The sequence below is a fragment of the Oryctolagus cuniculus genome, chromosome 14 (assembly GCF_051225735.1).
Source record: "Oryctolagus cuniculus isolate XC-2025 breed Fujian yellow rabbit chromosome 14, ASM5122573v1, whole genome shotgun sequence".
Lineage (NCBI taxonomy): Eukaryota > Metazoa > Chordata > Mammalia > Lagomorpha > Leporidae > Oryctolagus > Oryctolagus cuniculus.
In genome coordinates, this window is record NC_142880.1 from 32,268,032 (window position 1) to 32,283,521 (window position 15,490).

At 45.4% G+C, this 15,490-nt stretch overlaps 1 long non-coding RNA gene across 1 annotated transcript in view; it reads left to right on the forward strand.

The window, feature by feature from the left end:
* The window catches only part of LOC149122284 (uncharacterized), a 42,358-nt gene extending 26,868 nt beyond the window's left edge, over positions 1-15,490 (forward strand). The window contains exon 3 of the long non-coding RNA XR_016220603.1: positions 14,991-15,490. This is a non-coding gene — a long non-coding RNA (uncharacterized LOC149122284). The remainder of the gene's footprint in view (positions 1-14,990) is intronic.

Below are 15,490 nucleotides of genomic sequence, written 5' to 3' on the forward strand. Positions count from 1 at the left end.
AACAAGTGCAAGTGTTCTGAGTTTCATAATTTTTTGGAACATCCTAGAGCTGTGTTGATAAATAGTTGACCAGGGTTCTCTTTCTCTGAAAGAGAAGCAAGGCACTTCTCGTCATCACTTGTGTCTTTTTTTGGCTTGCATTTCATTAGTGCAAGCTAATTTCCCTGCAGAAAAGTTGTCTTAGTTACTGTCTTTGACGCAATTTCTGTGTCCTCCTATCACTTAAATTATCCTTTAAGTGTTAGGTAGTACTAGCCAGGGCCGGGGGAGTAGCAGTAACTGGGGAGCACGCACATATGAGTGTATGAGCAGACAAACAGCCACAAGTCATGTTCTTTCTCATGCTCTGACATGAGGCAGATAGACAAAGAGCTGAACTGTTTTATCTCATGGATTGCTCTAGCAATTTCCAGTTGTGGAAATGTGAATGGAGGGGAACAGTCAGGTTGATGATGAAGACTGAGTAAAATCAGACTAGTGAACCACCCAGCATGGAGTCTGGCACACGGCCTTCATACAAGGTGACTGCTGTGTTCTCAATCCAATGCTACGGTTTCATTCTTCAGATTGGAACTGGTTGGATGGGGCGGGTAGGGGTCTCCACAAAACCTACTCCCAACCATCCTTTGCTTTTCCCTTCACTGCTGAGCAGCTCAGTTGAAATGTTAAAAAGTAATTATCCAGGCTCTAATCCTAGGAGGAAACTGGATGGAGAAGGTAATTGCACTGAGTTCTTCAAATTCCCCCGAGCATGGCGAGCTCTTTCCCTTCTGAGTCTTCGCAGTCAGGATGCTTTCCCTCTTGTACTGGTTAACAAGGCTTCTGTCAATCAAGGCCTTGGGTTTGGGTTTCTTCCTCTCCAGAAAGCCTTGCCTGCCCCTGCCCCTGCCCCCGCCCCTGCCCCTGCTCCTGGTCGGGGTGAGATGTCCTGTCTTCTTGATTCCGGGTCTCCTGCTTGTTGAAACTCCCTGCCCACAGCAGTGTTCTCAGAGAGACCGTGTGGCTCTGCCAGGTGCTGGGAGCCCTGGGAGGGTGGAGCTCTTGTCTGCCTCACTGATGGTCATTGATCACTTTAGGTCACGTCTTGCCCAGAGTAGGCCCACGATGAACACCCTTCCTTGCAAGGGCACATTGGTCCCTTTCCTGAAGGGTCTTGAGGACCATTTCCTGTGTTAAGCGACTCAGTCATCTGTCTCCCAGGGCAGTGATGCTGCTTCAGTGAAAAGGTGCTGTCACTGTGCTGGCCAGTGGCGTGGGCACCGCTACATGTGGCTACTGAGCACTTGGAACGTGGCTGCTACCACTGAAGGTTACATTAATTGGATTTCATTTAACAGCCATATGTGGCTAGTGGCTCTCATACTGGCTGGCACAATCCAAGAGCCTGAGGTTCAAAAATGAGTTTCCAGGAGCCATCAGTCTTAAGACTCTTAACCCTTTCAGGGTGTAGAATTGCCCCAGAACCCCAAAGTTTGGAGATAACACTCAAATGCAGCTAATGTGTGGCACTGGGTTTCCAAATGACACTGTGTCCTTGCTGGGGGATGTGAACATCTCTGTGGCAGGCAAGCGTATCTGCTCTGACACCTTCAGCAAGTGGCCCAGGGCCAGCCACTTAATTTTGTGTCTCAGTTTCCTCTTCTAGAAAATGGAGCTGATAATAGTCTGTATCTCAAATAATTGTGCTAAATGTAAATGCTGGTGTGTGTGTGTGTGTGTGTGTGTGTGTGTGTAATAAAGTACTTAGTACAATGCTGAACACATAGTATGCTTTCAAAAATGCTAATCATCAGATTCCATTCTTCCATGTTTTACTATCACCACAGTGCATGGATACACACACACACACACATATATATATATATATATATATATATATGTATATGTGTATATATATGTATGTGTGTGTGTGTATGCATTCCAAAATGCCCAGTACAAGTGCTTCGTAAGTGTTGGTCCAGCACAATGAGGGCTGAATGAGAGCATACAGTTCTAGAAGGCTAGAAGATGGGTGTAATAGAAAGTTAGACTGGGCCACAATTAGAGATAGTAACTCCAGTTATGAGGGTAAAGTACTTGCAGTGTCACAGTGGGGCTGGCGCAGTAGAACAAGCAGGTTAATCTTCCTGTGGTGCCGGCATCCCATGTGGATGCTGGTTCTAGTCCCAGCTGCTCCTCTTCCAATCCAGCTCTCTGCTGTGGCCTGGGAAGACGGCCCAAGTGCTTGGGCCCCTGCGCCTGTGTGGGAGACCCGGAAGAAGCTCCTGGCTTCGGAGTGGCACAGCTCAGGACTTTATGGCCATTTAGGGAGTGAACCAGTGGATGGAAGACCTTTCTCTCTGTCTTTCCCTCTCACTGTCTGTAACTTTACCTCTCAAATAAACAAATCTTAAATAAATAAATAAATAAATAGCCATAGTGGTTGGAGGAGGCAGTAGAACCCTGCTTGGAGGAGACTTCCTGCAACACTACTATTACCCTTTCCATCTGAGTCACCTGCCCAGGCTACCCATCTGCCATCCTCAATAGGCAAAATATCTGGGTGTGGGGGGAGCAGCTGCCTTGTGCCAACCATTTGGGAAATTGAACTGGACCGAAGCAAGGAGCCCACACTTCAGATATTGAGTTTTCCTTTTGAATCAATGCATGCACAACGTTTGTGTATTCTGTGCTGCCCCAAAGTCCCAACAGAAAACTGTGAATGAGGCAGAAGACTGGAAGTGGCGCTCAGATTCAGCAGGTGATTTGCAAGCCTGAGGAGTTTGCATGAAATGCAGCAGTAAAAGTCAGTCATCAGCTCTGATATTTATAGGGAGAGGGAGGAAAGAGTGAAGAGAAAGCCATGAAATGTTATTAGGAAGTCGGGGAAATAGACAGAGCTACTAATATAATTCATATCTTACTACCTGTTCTTCTATTTGTTTAAATATGTGACATATAAGAGTATGTGGGATCTGTTTTCAGAAATGGAAACCAGAAACTGGCCTCTCTCTGATCAATGGCTTATGGTAAGCTACTATATTCTTTGATACAAGACATTGAGATGATCTAAACAGAAATGGAGGCAGATGAGATGGAAAATACAATATGAGATTTTTTTTTCTTTTTGCTTTCTTTATGTCAGAAATTGGAGAATCATAACTGAATTTCAAATAATCTGCCTGGTTCCAATATCAAGCTATTGCATATTTTTGCGAGTTTAGATGCATTTTAATAAGTATTTTATAAACTACCTTTTGTACAGTGAGAAAACAGAATGAAAAAAGTAACTCTTACACGGTAGTGAGGAATATCTAGTGGCTGGAAAATGAGGGACAATATAATATTGCACAAACAAGACATTCATTCTATTGTTAATATTCACAGATAGATATAGCTATCATAGGGAGTCAAAGACGCTTTAAAAACTGTTAGAAAACTGAAACGCTGCAGAATTGGGGAGTTTTTGCATGTCCTGATGACTGTCACTATTGTAGATGCAGCATTATCTGGCTTTCTTGCTCATCTTTCCAACTCTGGTTGTTATTACTGTGGGGAGCTTAGACCACGGTGCTTGGAATTTTAATTGAGCACTCACTCCTGGAGATTACTCCCCAAACTGCCTAGCATCTGGGAAGTAGGACAAGCACTTTGCAAGTCGAATACGCTCGATATATGGAAAACGTACATACTTCTTAATGCTCTCCTTTGGTCTTTGAGAGACGGATATCATAGCACTAAAACTGTCCTTTGGATTGGATTAGGACCCTTTAGCAAGGCTGAGGACAGCTGTTACCTTGGGGCGGCCACAGGGTTTCTACTGCAGTGGGTTGACCAAACCAGCAGAAACCACACAGCACTAAGGGCTGAAGGAAGAGCAGCTCTCTCCATGCCCTATTTTGCCATTAATTTTTTTCCTTTTTTTTTTTTTTTTTTTTTTTGCCAGGAAGAGTTAGACAGTGAGAGAGAGAGAGACAGAGAGAAAAGTCTTCTTTCTGTTGGTTCACCCCCCAAATGGCCACTATAGCCCGTGTGCTGTGGGTGGCGCATTGCGTCGGCCCGAAGCCAGGAGCCAGGTGCTTCCTCCTGGTCTCCTGTGAGGGTGCAGGGCCCAAGCACTTGAGCCATCCTCCTCTGCACTCCCGGGCCACAGCAGAGAGCTGGACTGGAAGAGGAGCAACTGGGACAGAATCCGCGCCCCGACTGGGACTAGAACCCGGGGTGCCAGCGCCGCAGGCGGAGGATTAGCCTAGTGAGCCGTGGTGCCGGCCTCCATGCCCTATTTTGAATGTGAGGAAGCAGCAGTCCCAGGCCATGCACTAGCCAGTGGTAAGGCTGACCATGGAATGTCATCACCAGGCCATCCTCCAGTGCCCCTCACCACTGACCACTGCCTGCTCCCTGCAGTTGTCCCCAGCGCCTCATCCAACGCGTGGTCCATAGCAGGCTCACAATGAATACTGACAGATTGAATTTTCCGGGAGTATTTTTAAGATTGACTTGAAATTAGCTAAAAGCACTAAAGAAGTCTGGGTTTTGGAGAGGTGTAGCCAGTTGCTAACAAGCCCATTACCGAGCATACAAAAATGAAACAAGCTGTGGAGACAGTGTGTGGCACAGCTCTTAAGCATCCCATCTCTCTGCTTCTAATCCAGCTCCCTACTAATGAGCCTGGGAAGGCAGCAAATGATGACCCAAATATCTGGGCCCCTGTTGGGGCCATGGATCATGTTCCTGGCTCCTTGCTTTGGCCTGGTCCAGCCCTAGCTCTTGCAGCCATTTGGGAAGTGAACTAGTAGAATCTCTCTCTCTCTCTCTATATATATATATATACACACACACACACACACACACATACATGTGTACTTTGACATCCAAAGGTCTAGAGATAGCCATAGCAATGAGAATGACCCCAAGGGGAGAGCATATATATATATATATATGCTATATATGTATCAGCCTTTATATATATATATCTCATATATATATATATATAAGCCTTTCAAGTGAATAAATAAATCAGTTTTTTTTTTTTATAGGCAGAGTGGACAGTGAGAGAGAGAGACAGAGAGAAAGGTCTTCCTTTGCCGTTGGTTCACCCTCCAATGGCCGCTGCGGCCAGTGCACTGCACTGATCCGATGGCAGGAGCCAGGTGCTTCTCCTGGTCTCCCATGGGGTGCAGGGCCCAAGTACTTGGGCCATCCTCCACTGCACTCCCTGGCCACAGCAGAGAGCTGGCCTGGAAGAGGGGCAACTGGGACAGAATCTGGCGCTGCGACCGGGACTAGAACCCGGTGTGCCGGCGCCACAAGGCGGAGGATTAGCCTAGTGAGCCGCGGCACCGGCTGAATAAATCTGTTTTAAAAAAGAAAAAATCCAGGCCAGCACTGTGGTGGAGTGGACTAGGCCTCCAGCTGTAGCACCGGCATCCCATATGGGCACCAATTTGTGTCCCGGCTGCTCCTCTTCTGATCCAGCTCCCTATTTATGGCCTGGGAAAGCAATGGTAGATGGCCCAGGTGCTTGGGCCCCTGTACCCCACGTGGGAGACTAGGAGGAAGCTCCTGGCTCCTGGCTTTGGATTGGCTCAGCTCCAGCTGTTGCGGCCATATGGAGAGTGAACAAGCAGATGGAAGACCTCTCTCTCTCTGTTTCTATCTCTTTCTATCTTTCTCTCATGGTGGACAGGGGATAAGAAAGCTGGTAACCTGTGGCCATATCAGAAGGACTAAACTTCATTGGCTATGACGGAGAAACAGTGTGAGATTCCTTTGCTGTCTGCTGTGATTCAAACAGCAGGTGCATGTTCAGCGTAGTTCTTTAAGAGAAAATAGGGTAAATTTTTGACATCCAGAGGTCTAGAGATAGCCATAGCAATGAGAATGACCCTGGGGGGAAGAGCATCCTTTCTTTTATGATGAGCTAGAGTACAGCTATTTTGAGCATTTTTATTCAAAAAATGGAAATTTTGCTTAATTTCCATTTATCCTGTTCTTAGTCTACCAACCCTGCAAAGCAGAGGCATGATTGATCTTAAAATGTCAATCTCTCACCTAAAGAGAAGGAGAAAAGATTTATTTAAAGAATAAAATGTCACAGGGGTTCTTAGGAGAAAAGCTCCTGGGTTCGGATTTTCTCATGACAGCCAGCTTCCAGGTGAGTAATTCTCTCTCCCTCCATCTCAGGGCAGCTCCCCAGACAGCTGTGTGTGCAGAGATCTGGACTGGCAACTGCTTCCATGTCCTAGGTTCTTTTTCAGCAATTGATCTCTCTGAACACCAAGTCGCAGGAAAGAGTTCTTGATAGTGAAAGAAAAAAATTCAGGATTTTGAGGCTATGACAAGATCCTGTTGTTGGAGATACTCATCCTGATGAAAATGTGGCCGCTGGTCTATGGTCACCTTTGACTCAGTCCTGGAGGAGGTCTAGGGTAAGCGGATCCTGTGACTTGAAAAATTCAGCACCGTTTAAAGAACGATTGAGGAGCCCATATTGTGACGTAGTGGATTAAGCCGGCATCCATACTAGAGCACTGGTTCAAGTCCCAGCTGCTCTGCTTCTGATCCAGCTTCCCACTAATGTTCTTGGAAAGGCAGTAGAAGATGGTTCAAGTGCTTGAGCCCCTGCAATCCACTTGGGAGACCCAGGTGAATTGCTGGCTCCTGTCCTTGGCCTGGACCAGCTCTGGCCCTTGTAGCCATTTGGGGAGCAAACTAACAGATGGAAGATCTCTCTCTCTCTCTCTCTTTCTCTCTCTGGCTCTCCCCCTCTGTCTTACCAGTAAAAAAATAAATAAATAAATCTTTTAAAAAGTGCAGAAAATATGAATGGATCCATCAAAGGATTCTAAAAACGTTGAGTCTAAAAGCAATCAAAACAATGAAGACTGAATATACATCCTAGATCGTGCCTCCAGCATCTATAGCCAGCCATTGGTGATTGAGCATTTGGTTGCTATTTGGTACAAATGATTCAGTGTTAAAATTAAGGAAAACATGCCACTGGTTCAGGTATATACATAAATGTATATTGCTTGTGAAAATCTTAACTATTGCTTTATGGTATTATGCTGTGGTTTGAATATATTTGCTTCCTCTAAAACTCATGCTGAAATCTGATTGCCATTGTGGCAGTGTTGAGAGGTAGAGGGTCTTTAAGACATATTTGGGGGGCTGGCACTGTGGTGTAGTGGGTAAAGCCGCCTCCTGCAGTACCAACATCCCATATAGGCAACAGTTCAAGTCCCGGCTGCTCCACTTCTGATCCAGCTCTTTGCTATGGCCTGGGAAAGCAGTGGAAGATGGTCCAAGTCCTTGGGCCCCTGCACCCATGTGGGAGACCAGGAAGAAGCTCCTGGCTCCTGACTGCAGATTGGTGCAGCTCCGGCTGTTGTGGCCATTTGGGGAGTGAACCAGCAGATGGAAGACCTCTCTCTCTCTCTCTCTCTCTCTCTCTGCCTCTGCCTCTCTGTAACTCTGACTTTCAAGTATATAAATAAAATCTTAGAAAAAGACATATTTGGGCTGTCAGGGCAGAGCCTTCATGACGAGCTGAATGCTTTCCTGCAGGAATAGGATGGCTGCCAAGGCCTCTTTTCTGTCTTCTGCACACGTCTGCTTGCCCTTCTGCTTTCTGCCATGAGTTGATGCAACACCAGTCCCTCACCAGAAGACGAGAAGACACCAGTGCCATTCTCCTGGACTTCCTAGCCTCCAGAACCAGCAGTCAAAATAAACTCCTTCCCATTATAAATGACCCAGTCTCAAGTATTCTGTCAGACCAAAAAGACACCTGTGAATTAAAAGAGAAAGCAATGAATTGAAAGACATTCCAAAGAGTTATTTACATTGGCCTCCTATTTCAAAAACCAACTTACTCAGCACTAGATAAGTGAGTTCTTTTTCTAAAGACTTTTAGATGGAGAACAGCTGTGTATAAAAGTCTCCTGTTTAGGGCAGGCAGTGTGGTGCAGCAGGTTGGCCCACCACTTGGGCCCCTGCACTGTATTTATGATCCAGCTTCTTGCTAATGTGCCATGGATGCAATAGACAATGGCCTAAGCACTTGGGTTCCTGCTACCCACATTGGACACTTGGAGGGAGTTTTGGTTCCTGACTTTGGCCTTGCTTAGCTCAAGCTGTTGCAAGCATTTGCAGACTAAGCAAGCAGATGAAAGATCTCTCTCTCTCTCTTCCTCCCCCATTTTGTCATTTCCTCTCTCTGTCATTCTTCCTTGGTCTTCTTTGTGTGAGAGTAAATCTTGTTCTTCAAGTTTTCTGTGCCTTGCCAAAGTCGGGAAGGACTAACGCAGCAGTTACTTTGGACTAGCAGGAAGGTCCTCTGTCCTCTCCCTCACACAGAGAAGTCAGGGCAGCTTGAGCAATGAGCCAGTGTCTTTGATGAACACTAGACTGCCAGAACTAAAAAAAAAATCTTGATTTGAACTTTGAAGGACTGGAAGGGACAGAAGTGGCAACACAGCTGCAGTTAACTCCTCTGCAACCCTTGAGAGAATACAGCCCAAGAAAGACAAAGAACAAAGGACCCAAACTAAGAATGTCCTTCTTACTTCTATAAAGAGTGAGTCTACTGAAAAACCACCCATTTCTAGTTTCTGGATAATGCAAGGGTTTATTTATTTATTTATTCATTCATTCAACAAATAGAATAGCTTGGACCCATATTGTGGTTCGTCATGGTAAATAGCTCTGCATCTTGGCAGAGAATCAAGCAAGGAACTTCTTGTGATTTTGCAGTGTTCTAAATAACTTTTGTGGGCTACATAGTTCACACTGATGGTTCAAACATAAGGAAGACAAAGGAAATACTTTCAACATAAAAATCACCCATCAAAATTTAAATTAAACAGATAGCTTGGCATCAAGTCAGGGTGGGAATGTACCAGAACTGCTTTGTCTTAGCAAACTTATTCCCCAAGGGGCAGAATAATTGTATACGAAACTGAAAATGCACAGGCCTCTCATTCCCCAGTGGCCTTGGGGAATTCTCCTAATTTATTCGGTATCTGCCAAGAAAACAGTTCAGCTTTTTCAGTTATGTCTCATTTATGTTTTTGAATTTTTAGTACATTTTATTGATTTTTGCCAACCATTTTTCTATGACATATTGAGAAAAGTAGATTGTTTGAGATTTTTCTCTCCAAACACCCTCCACAAAATCTTATTATCTTGTTTTTCATTTGTATAGTCTCAGATGATATTTCTCCTTCTTCTTATGGGGGAAATGATTCACAGGAAAAAAAAAAAAAAAAGCTCCCTACCCATTCCTTACTAGGTATCTGTGCTAATCAGGGTGGCATTGCTACAACAAAATACCTGAGACAGTCTACTTATGAAGGAAAGGAGTTTGTTAGTCCACAGTTTTGGAAGCTGAAAGTCCAAACAGCATGACGCAGGCTTTGGCAAAGGCTCCACAGCAGATGGCAGAGACTGTGTGGAGGAAGGATCCTGTGGTGAGTCAGGAAGCAGAGACTGAACCCAACTCAAGGTGTTAGAACAACCCTCTCTCGAGTACTCACTTCCAAGGACATCTGCCAATAACCTAAGGGCCTCCCGTGGGCCCACCTTCTAAACATCATAATTGAGTTATATTTCCACCCTCTCACAGCCATTAGCTTATGACTTTGGGATTTGAAGTCCTGCATGAGTGTGGCCAAATCATATTTAAGCCATAGCAATGTCAGCATGGCTGTAAGTGCAAACATTAGCTTTATCTACAAATGGCTGTGGTCAGATCATTGTAGAAATCTGAATTAATTACTGCAGAGGCAATGTAATGCTGTTACTGGGAACCAGGGTATTAAAACCAGGATCCAAGGCTATACTCAGGAGCAAGAATGCTTGGGTATGTATCAGAATCATGTGGTGTATTAAGGTTTAAGAGGGAAGATGAGAGGGGAGACAGAGAACGCCTGAGCGCAGCATGGGAGATTCCTCCCTAGGAGAGACACATGGCTCCATGTGCCGGTCAAGTTGGCTAATGTGCCTGTAAATTTCCTCTGACAGAGAGTGACACAACCAACCCGGGAAGACAGAAAGCCCAGCACTTCCATCGGGGATCAGCATGGAGCAGGGTGAAGAACTACAGGCACTGAAAAGAAACAAAGTCTCTGAAGAAATGAGGTCATTCCTTAAGAAAAAAAGCATTTATCATTTATAGACTGAAAGGAAATGCTTCTCCCGTGACCATTTTTTGTGTATTATTTGGCAGTCTCAGGTCAAGGTCAAAAATACCAGAGGGCAAAAGGAGTATGACTCAAAATTTAATATCGGCCATGACTGGCTTTGTAATTGCATAAATATTAAATATGTATAAATAATTGTAAGCACATTATCTCCATATCTCCACACGATGCTTTAATTTTTAATGCAATCTTTTATCTGCTTTTTCCTAAGCTGGCTATGGGTTTGTGATTTGCGTTGCTAGGATGATCTGGTGCCATCAATTTAGTAATGAAGTCACTCACTGAGCAGAAGAGGTTTCCAAGGATCATACAAAGCTGTGGGAAAGAAAAGAACAGAAATTCAGTTTTGTGTTTCAGGTCAATGGGAAGTATACTTTAGAACATATTGTCAATTAATATGGCCACTTTACAGTAAATTTGGAAGTGGAAAAAGGGGAGAGCACCCGCATTTGCATCACTAGTACTTGGTGTTTAATATTCTGGCCCTTCATATTTGTTCACGTGCACACACACATACACACACACTTAAAATGACTTTTATTATTTTAATTTTATTTATTTATTTGAAAGGCAGAATGACAAAATAACAGAGAGTTCCTATCTGCTGGTTCACTCCCCAGATGTCCGCAACAGATGGGGCAGAGCCAGGGCTGAATCAGGGAGCTGGAAATTCAATCTGGGTTTCCTACGCTGTGGCAGAAATGCAATTACTTGAGCTGTCACTGCTACCCCCGGATCTGCATTGAAGGGCAAGCTGGAGTCAGGAGCCAGAGCAGGAATCAAATTCAGGTATTCCATTGTGAGATTCAGGTATCTTAACTACTAGGCGAAATGCTGGCTCCTATACATATATTGTTAACACAGATGCAATTACAGCTGCGTGTGTGTGTGTGTGTGTGAATGTGTGTACTTCTGCAGCTTCTCTATTATTAAATAGTTTTAACAACTATAACTTTATGACTGTAGATTAATAATAAAATGAGAAGTACGTAAGTTACTCATCTACTTTTTCTTGTGCCTAGCAGAGCAGAGTGGTGCAACTAAATGGATTAAATGCTAAATCTGCTACCAAACAAGGTGGATCTGGGCAAGTTACTGAAGGCTGTGCCTCAGTTTCCTCTTCTACAAAGCGGAGACAATAAAAGTGCCTCTATTAGAGCGTTTCTGTAGAGCAGAAAGGAAAGAGTCTTGGGAAAGCACTTAGCCTGACTCTATAATATAATAAATATTAAAACGGTTATTAAGGACAGAAAAGTCAAGTATGACAATACTTCAAAAAGTTCATAGAAAATGCATGGATTTCAAATATTTTTGCAGCACAAATGAATTTGTCTTTTAATTTCCTTTCCCATATACTTTTAAAGTTCCCTTGGATTTCAAAAATCAGGGGAAAATGGCTGAACTCCTTTTGAAACTGTGAGGGTTCTGGGACATTGTCATCACCTTGAAGTCCCCATGTGGCTTTTCCCTCCCTGCTTCCACTACTTAACCAGATGTTGATGGCTCACACTTCCATGCTTTGCTCCATGTTTAACATGGAAGTGTTCATGAGCCTTGATGTTTTCTGTTACTGAACTCGATATGAAAGGGATCACGCACACACACACACAAGCACACACACAATATCACTCGATATTTAGGTAGCAGTCTAAGGCTTGGTTTTACTGTGATGAAAGGACTTCCAATAGGAATCCAGAAAACCTGGCTTTTAGGCCAGGCTCCCTGAGACCTAGCAAATCTTTGTGCCTTTCTGGGGTCTCCAATTAAGATGTTTGGCTGTACTAAGCATCTGAAATCTTGGAGTATTAAATTGATACAGCTTTTCTATGTGAGTGTTGTGTGGCATAGAAAGCAATAGAGCCAAAGGACTTCCTGAGAAAGGCCTGAGGCTTGCTCGCCATAACTCTTGTTCCTCCACATCATGCCAATAATGGTGGCAGCCTACAGGGGCTATAAAAAGAAATGAAAGCATGATCCTACATCATACATAGTTTTCTCATATCCATGTGCACTTTTAGAGGCATTGTTGTCCCTAATTATCATGTGCACAGAGGATATTTTCCCTATGATAAATCACAGCCATAAAGATTGTATGGTCAGCAGTTTGGAGTTCAAATAGGTAATCATATATTACATATTATAGGCCTTCCTGGACAGAGACAGCTTTGAACATTTCATCCCATTCTTAGGGATGATTGTGCCTGTGGTGAGTACTCATGCTGGCTCAGCCAGTGTCCACCCTGCCCTCCTTTGTGGTGAATTCCACACCGTGGGGACTGCAGGCTAAAAGCGTTTCCTAGACTCCCATGCCTAGAGCTATGGTTGTGAATCAGGTGAGTCAATTAGACATACTCAGCGAAGTTTAGAACACAGAAGCAAAGTGGAGGCCACCTGGCCACTTTTGGTTGTATTTCTTGTAAAGTCATGTTTGTTGTATTCCTCTCTCTTTAAAAAAAAAAAGATTTATTTATTTATTTATTTATTTGAAAGGCAGAGTTACAGAGAAGCAGAAGGGGAGAGAGAGAGAAGGAAGAGAGAGAGAGAGAGGTCTTCCATCCACTGGTTCACTCCCCAGATGGCTGCAATGGCTGGAGGAGCAGGGCCGATCCAAAGCCAGGAGCTTCTTCCAGATCTCCCATGAACACTGATTTGGAAGTGGAGCAGCCAGGAATTGAACCGGTGCCCATATGGGATTCTGGTACCCCAGGTGGTAGCTTTACCCGCTATGGCACAGCACTGACCCCTGTATTTCTCTTATAATTAAGGTCATGGTTTCCTGCAGCAGTATTCAGGGTCTGTTACTCAGCCTCCTGAAAGACAACAGGCAGTTGTGGGTGTTGTAACAAGAGTAACTCCTCGGCTCCTCTCCTGGAGCTATGTCCTTGAACAGAATATTGGAGTCATTCTCAGAGGTGAGCTCTGGGAATTGCTCTTGGGGCTCTGGATTCCACTTCGCCAACTCTGAAATAGATTTTTATAAGCATCTTCGATTAAATACCTTTCCTCCTTAAAATGTTTAAGATGGTTACTATTTTTTTTGAAAAAGATTTTATTTATTTATTTGAGAGGTAGAGTTACAGAGAGAGGGAGAGACAGAGAAAGGTCTTCCATCTGCTGCTTCACTCCCCAAATGGCCTCAAAGGCCAGAGCTGGGCCAGTACAAAGCCAGGAGCTTCTTTTGGGATCTCCCACGTGGGTGCAGGGTCCAGGGACTTGGGACATCTTCCACTGCTTTCCTAGGTCATAGCAGAGAGCTGGATCAGAAGAGGAGAAGCCAGGACATGAATATGGAATGCTGGCCCCGCAGGGGCAAGCTTAGTCCACTACACCACAGTGCTGGCCTCATTACTATTTTTTTGACAGGCAGAGTTAGACAGTGAGAGAGAGAGAGAGAAAGAGAGGAAGGTCTTCCTTCTGTTGGTTCACCCCCCAAATGGCCTCTACAGCCGGCATGCTGCGCCGATCTGAAGCCAGGAGCCAGGTGCTTCCTCCTGGTCTCCCATGAGGGTGCAGGGCCCAAGCACTTGGGCCATCCTCCACTGCCCTCCTGAGCCACAGCAGAGAGCTGGACTGGAAGAGGAGCAACTGGAACAGAATTCGGCACCCCAGCCGGGACTAGAACCTGGGGTGCCGGTGCCGCAGGTGGAGGATTAGCTTAGTGAGCTGTGGCGCCAGCCTATTTTTTTTTTTTTTTTTTTTTTTTTTTACACAGAACTTCATACATATCCTTAACATTATTTTGGAGTATCTATTTACTGTAGCACAAAGTGTAAGAATATTGGTGCAAAAGGAGAATAAGGTTGTGGTTTTTTTTTTTGTTTTGTTTTGTTTTGTTTTTGACAGGCAGAGTGGACAGTGAGAGAGAGAGACAGAGAGAAAGGTCTTCCTTTGCCGTTGGTTCACCCTCCAATGGCCGCCGCGGCCGGCGCACTGCGGCCAGTGCACCGCGCTGATCCGATGGCAGGAGCCAGGTACTTCTCATGGACTCCCATGGGGTGCAGGGCCCAAGCACTTGGGCCATCCTCCACTGCACTCCCTAGCCACAGCAGAGAGCTGACCTGGAAGAGGGGCAACCGGGACAGAATCCGGTGCCCCGACCGGGACTAGAACCCAGTGTGCCGGCGCCACAGGCGGAGGATTAGCCTAGTGAGCCGCGGCGCCGGCCGAGAATAAGTTTTGAAACTAGAAAAACCAAGCTGTATGAGAGATCTTCAAAACAATCAGGGAGGCCCTGGCATTGTGGTTTAATCTGGTTAATCTGCCTCCTGGGATCCCCTATCCCATATTGGAGTGCCTGGATCCAGTCCCACCTCTGCTTCCAATCTGATTTCCTGCTACTGGATACCCTAGGAAGAAAGAAAGGATGGCCCAAGTACTTAGGCCCCTGCTACCATGTGGGAGACCTGGGTGGAGTTCCTGGATCCTGGCTATGGCCTGGCCCAGCCTTGCTGTTCTGGGCATTTGAAGGGAGAGAATCAGCAGGTGGAATTTCTTTCTCTCTGCTTCTCTCTCCTATGTGTGGGTGTATCTCTGTGTATGTGACTGTCTCTCTTATTCTGTATTTCAAATAAATAAATATTTTTAAAAGATTTATTTATTTGACAATAAGTGTTACAGAGAAGGAGAGACAGAGAGGGAGAAGAGGGGAGGGGTGGGAAGAGAATCTTCCATCTACTGGTTCACTCCCCAAATGGCTATAATGGCCAGGACTGGGCTAGGTCAGAACCAGGAGCCAGGAGCTTCATCTGGTTCTCCCACGTGGGTGCAGGGGCCCAAAACTTAGGCCATCTTCTTCTGCTTTTACAGGTGCATTAATGGGGAGCTGAATCGGAAATGGAGAAGCCAGGACTCGAACTGACGCCTATGTGGGATGAAGTGCTACAGGCAGCGGATTTACCTGCTACGCCACAGCAGCAGCCCCTAAATAAATAAATATTTTTAGAAAAGTTCATGGAAATTGTGTATTATGGAAAACATGGATTTCAAAAACTTTTGCACCGGCCGGCGCCGTGGCTCAATAGGCTAATCCTCCACCTTGCGGCGCCGGCACACCGGGTTCTAGTCCCGGTTGGGGCGCCGGATTCTGTCCCGGTTGCCCCTCTTCCAGGCCAGCTCTCTGCTATGGCCAGGGAGTGCAGTGGAGGATGGCCCAGGTGCTTGGGCCCTGCACCCCATGGGAGACCAGGAAAAGCACCTGGCTCCTGGCTCCTGCCAGGATCAGCGCGGTGCGCCGGCTGCAGTGGCGGCCATTGGAGGGTGAACCAGCGGCAAAAGGAAGACCTTTCTCTCTGTCTCTCTCTCTCACT